Here is a 6,096-nt window from a genome sequence, read left to right on the forward strand (position 1 = left end):
ATTTGAAAGTTGGATTTTCTATTCAGCTCTAGGCTTCTTGATAATATTTGAGTTTGAGGATTTTCAATGGAACAAAGGTCTTTATTTCATTGACTATATTTTTTCCCCTGAAGAATTATACTCTGTATTGCTGAGTAAGTGGTTCTTGGTTGTAATCCTAGCTCTTTTGCCCTCTGGAATATCATATTCCAAGTCCTCTGATCCTTTAATATAGAAACAGCTACATTGTGTGTTATCCTTACCGTGTCTCCATGATATTGAATTCTTTTTGGCTGCTTGCAATATTTTCTCCTTGACCTGGGAGCTCTGGAATTTGGCTATAATAGTCCTGGGAGTTTTCATATTGGGATCTCTTTCAGAAGATGATTAGTAGATTCTTTCAATTCCTGTTTTACCCTCTGGTTCTAGAATATTAGGGCAGTCTTTCTTGACTGGAAAGATGATGTCTAGGCTCCTTTTCTGATCATGGCTTTCAGGTAGTCCATTAATTCTTAAATTATCTCTCGTGGGTCTATTTTCTAGTTCAATTGTTTTTCCAATGAGATATTTCACATTCTCTTCTATTTTTTCATTCTTTTGATTTTGTTTTATTGTTTCTTGGTGTCTCATAGAGTCATTAACTTCCATTTGCCCAATTCTAATTTTTAAGGAATTATTTTCTTTAGTGAGCTTTTGTACCTCTTTTCTTTTTTGGCCATTTCTAGTTTTTAAGGAGCTCTTTGCTTCAGTGAATTTTTGTACCTCTTTTTCTGTTTGGCCAATACTACTGTTGAAGGAGTTCTCTTCAGTGAGTTTTTGTATATCTTTTTCCTTTTGTCTAATTCTGCTTTTCAAGGCATTCTTCTCTGTGCCTCTTTTACCATTTGGCTTATTCTGTTTTTAAGTTGTTATTTTCTTCAGTATTTTTTGTGCCTCCTTTACAAATAAGCTGTTGACTCTTTTTTTGTTATTTTCTTGCATCCTTCTCATCTCTCTTGCCAATTTTTCCTCCACCTCTCTAACTTGATTTTTAAAATCCTTTTTGATCTCTTCCATGGCCTGGGACCAGTTCATATTTTTCTTTGAGGCTTTGGATATAGGAGTTTTGACTTTGTTGTCCTCTTCTGAGTTTGTGTTTTGATCTTCTCTGTAACCATACTAACTTTCTATAGTCATGATCTTTTTTTGTAGCTTGCTCATTTTTCAAACCTATTTATTGACATTTAACTCTATGCTAAAGTGGGGCTGTGCTTCCCGAGTGGAAGGCTACACTGTCCTAAGCTTCAGATTTTTTTGTGCAACTGTTTTCAGAGATAATTCTGGAGACCTGTAAGTTTTTGGTTCTTGATCTAGGGAGAAGAGTGTTTACTACTCTCTTGTATTGTGCAATGGTTTCTAAGTGATCACAATCACTCTTTTCTACCCTGGAACTCTGACCAGGGTCATAACTCCTCTGTGGCCACAAGCTCTGATGTGCTAGTGCTCCTCCTTGCCCTGAGACTGAGACCCAAGACTGCAATCCAGATCCAAGTATGGGTAATACAACAAAGTCCTGCCCCAGTGCCAGCAAAGGGACCCCTGTTTTCTCCTTCTGACCAGTTGTCTGACCCCCTTCCCATCTGTGGGGGATCAGACAGCTGGTCAGAAGGAGAAAACCCACCACTGCTGCCACTGTTATCCCCAAGGCCTACTTGCTGGTTTGAGGCCTGCACTGGACTGCACTCCACTCTCACTTTGTCACAGACCTTTCCCGCTGATCTTTTTTTTTTTTTTTTTGGAGCAGTGAGCCAGTTTTATTCTTTATTGTGGGCCCCGGTTCGGCTTCACATGGGGCTGCTCCTCATCATGCTGCAGACTCAGCCTCTCAAACAGGTATTCTCCCAGCCCAGACTGGGGGTCGGCCTGCACATTGGTGCAGGGTGGTCAGGTGGTCACCCAGGCACTTTTCCTGCCGATCTTCTAAGTTGTCTTGGGCTGGAAAATCGTTCTACTCCATCCTTTTGTTCTGCTGCTCCAGAATTAGTCTTGAGGCATTATTTGCATTATTTAAAGTTGTTTGGAGAGTATTTGGGAAAGCCCAGCTGAGTCCCTGCCTTTTCTCCATCATCTTGACTCTGCCCTCCAAGGCTTTCTAAAATAATAGTTAAGATTTTAGATCACCAATGGCATGTTGTACTAATGAGTCCACTCTTCTGGGCTACCTGTTTTATCCTTCTCTGCTCTTTATTCCCTATTTTCCACCCCAAATGGAGAGCCTTAGGAATTAGGAGACACCTGAATTTAAATTCCATTTTAGACACTCTGGCCCAGGGACAGTTCATTCTTCAGTCTCCTATAAAATGGAGTTTAAAATACTTATGTTTTCTATTGCACAAAGTTGTTATGAGGAAAAGCACTTTTTAAATTTTTAAGTACTTTTAAAATTTCAATTCAATAAACATTTGGGGCAGCTAGGTGGCACAGTCGATGGAGCACCAGCCCTGGATTCAGGAGGACCTGAGTTCAAATCCGGCTTCAGACACTTGACACTTACTAGCTGTGTGACCCTGGGCAAGTCACAACCCCCATTGCCCCACAAAAACAAACAAACAAACAATTCAATAAACATTTGTTTTGTACCTAAGTTATGTGCAAGGTACTAATTATTCAAAGACTTTTAAAAGTAACCCTTTTAGAGGAGTTTACATTCTACTGGAACTGCTATTGTTATTATTATGTAATCAAATAGATCAAGGTCCAAAAGAAAGGGAGATGTCTGTGCCTGATGTCCGGAATGAGAATTCACAAAAAATCTATAGACTTTTTTTTGGGGCAGGCTATGAGGGTTAAATGACTAACCCAAGGTCACACAACTAGCAAGTGTCAAGTGTCTGAGGCCGGATTTGAACTCAGGTCCTCCTGACTCCAGGGCTGGTGCTCTATCCACTGCGCCACCTAGCTGCCCCCTTTTTCTTTTCTTTTTCTTTACATTATTAGTTTTAAATAGATATTAATATCAATTCCCATTAGTATTTTAGTACTTACAATAATGGGCAGTTAGGTGATACAGTGGCTAGAGCACTGGCCCTGAAGATGGGAGGATGTAAATTCAAATCTGACCTCAGACACTAGCTATGTGACCCCAGGCAAGTCACTTAACCCCAATTGCCATAAACATCCAAGGCCATCTCCAGTTGTCCTGATAATACATCTTGCCACTGGACCCAGATGGCTCAAGAAGAAAAAGTGAGGCTGGTTGGTATCTTTGTGCAGCTCTTCCTCACTTAAATCAAATTCATCACAAGTCATGATATCTGTCTTAGTCCTCTTTGAGAATGAAGGACAAACAACAACAGTTTACAATAATAATGCTGTTATGTCTTGAATTGCATGCTGCTTTAACTAAAGTCCAATCCTAAGTCAAATTAAGGCTATTTTTCCTTAGAAAAATAAAATCATTGAATAATAAAACTAAAAATTTCTATAAAACTTCTGTTCAAGTCAACAAGCATTTATTAAGCTAGGGGCCAGGCACTCTGTTAAGTGTTGGGGATTAAAGAAATGTAAAAACAGTACCTGCTATCAAGGAGCTCAAAACAATGGAGCAGATAACCTGGAAACATATACAAAGAAGGAAGGCAATAGCATTATGAGGGACTGGGAAAGGTTGGGAAGCCAGGGAAACAAGAAGATGGAAGTGAGGAGGGAGAAAATTCTAGGAACGAACAACAGCCAATAAAAATGCATGGAGATGTTAATAGTGTCTTGTTCAATGAACAGCCAGGCCAGTGGTACTGCATTGTACCTATGTAGAGGAGAGTAAAGTCTAAGAATACAAGAAGGGTAGGAGGGGGTCTATTTTATGTAGGGCTTTAAAAGCCTAATCAGTAAGATCTTCCAAAATACATATGTGTAATCTTGAAATTTGCCATCTACAAATAAAATAGATGTTTTTAAAAAGGTCCCTGAAATATTAATTATGTTTTATACAGTTTAATTATCTGTTCCATTATGATAGTGTACATCTTGTGGTCCATGATAATATTGTCCTCAAACACTATATGGGATGCTTAGAGAAAGAAGTTGCAGAATCATGTGGTTCTCCCGCCTCCCAGGGCAATGAGGCTTAAGTGACTTGCCCAGGGTCACACAGCTAATAAGTGTCACGTGCCTGAGGCTGGGTTTGAATTCAGGTCCTCCTGAATCTAGGGCCAGTGCTTTATCCACTTCACCACCCAGGTGCCTCCTCATGTGGTTCTTAATTACATAAGTAGGGTTTTTTGTATCATTTTCTGGCAATTATAAAAAAGGTTCTCAATATGTACTACAATACTTAAAAGAAATGTGATTTCATCAATGTGGACACTCCTTCCACCAATGCAAATCAGAAACATCCCTCAGTAGATTGCTTGAGTCAAAAGAATTCATTATCCATTGGTAGTGAGCCTCTCTGAATTTAGCTAAACTGGTTCCCAACTAGACCTGAATTAAAAATTTTTCCACTTTGGTAGGGCTCTGCTAGCATAACTTTTTTTTTTTTTTGGTGAGGCAATTGGGGTTAAGTGACTTGCCCAGGGTCACACAGCTCCTAAGTGTCAAGTGTCTGAGGCCAGATTTGAACTCAGGTCCTCCTGAATCCAGGGCAGGTATTTTATCACCTGTGCCACCTAGCTGCCCCTTAGACTTTTGATCAGTAAATCTACATGAAATATGGAATTCAACTTACCTTCAAATAACCTTCAAATCCTTATGAATGTTTTATTTAACTTTAACATGGAGTATCAACAATGGAAATGAGGTCTAAAAAGCTAGCTTTAGTGTTGTTGCTGACAATAAAAATAGAACACATTTTGTTTCATTTTATGTCATTCATAAAATTGTTTTAACTTTCTCTTTCACTAGAGGTATCCTAGGATGCCTCATCCTATAAAATAAAAGGTTTACATTAGATGGCTTCTAAGGGCCTTTCCACCTCAAGATCTATAATCCTGTCATCACCTGGAGGTGGCCCTGAGTTTTTAAAAGTTATGCTGAACAGAAAGAATCAGCTACAGATAATGAAATATCCTTTTGTTCATCTAGGTGATTTTATCAGATTACAGTAGGATCATCATGAAAAGAATCATAATGCTTTTTTTTTTTAAGTGAGGCAATTGGGGTTAAGTGACTTGCCCAGGGTCACACAGCTAGTAAGTGTTAAGTGTCTGAGGTCGGATTTGAATTCAGATCCTCCTGACTCCAGGGCCAGTGCTCTATCCACTGTGCCACCAGCTGCCCCAGAATCATAATGCTTTTAATCTGTGAAGAGGATTTAAATTTGGGGACCCATTTTCAAAGATAATTTCAAGGAAGCTGTAAAATAAACAATTTTGCTAATGTAGATATCATGTCACATTCATGTATGTGTGTACATATATGTGTGCATGCATGACATTACAGGTTTGGTTCTAGAACACCACAATAAAACAAATATCACAATAAAGCAAGTCACATGAATTTTTTGGTTTCCCAGTGCATATAAAAGTTATATTTATACTATACTGTAGTCTTAAGTATGTAAATAGTATGTCTAAAAAACCAATGTATATACCTTAATTTTAAAATATTGCTAAAAACCATGCTAACCAGCCTTCAGCAAGTCATCATCGTTTTGCTGGTGGAGGGTCTTGTCCCGGTGTTGATGGCTGATGCCCAATGAGAGTGGTGGTTGCTGAAGGTTGGGGTGGTTGTGACAATTTCTTAAAATAAAACAACGATGAAGTTTGTCACATAGATTGAGTCTTCCTTTCACTTGAACATTTAGAGACCCTTGTTGGGTTATTGATTGACCTAATTTCAATATTGTTGTCTCAGGAAATAGGGAAACCCAATGAGGGGGAGAGAGACAGGGAACATTGCCTGTTGATGGAAGAGTCAGAAGACATCTAACATTTATCAGTAGAGTTCATTGTCTTACATGGGTGCAGTTCATGGTGACCTAAAAAAGTTACAATAGTAACAAAGATCACTTATCATAGATCATCATGACAGATAAAAATAATAATGAAAAAGTTTGAAATATCAGGCTAATTACCAAAATGTGACACAGTCATGATGTGAGCACGTGCTATTGGCAAAATGGCACTAATAGACTTGCTT

This window comes from Dromiciops gliroides, chromosome 5 (genome assembly GCF_019393635.1).
Source record: "Dromiciops gliroides isolate mDroGli1 chromosome 5, mDroGli1.pri, whole genome shotgun sequence".
In the NCBI taxonomy this organism is placed as follows: domain Eukaryota; kingdom Metazoa; phylum Chordata; class Mammalia; order Microbiotheria; family Microbiotheriidae; genus Dromiciops; species Dromiciops gliroides.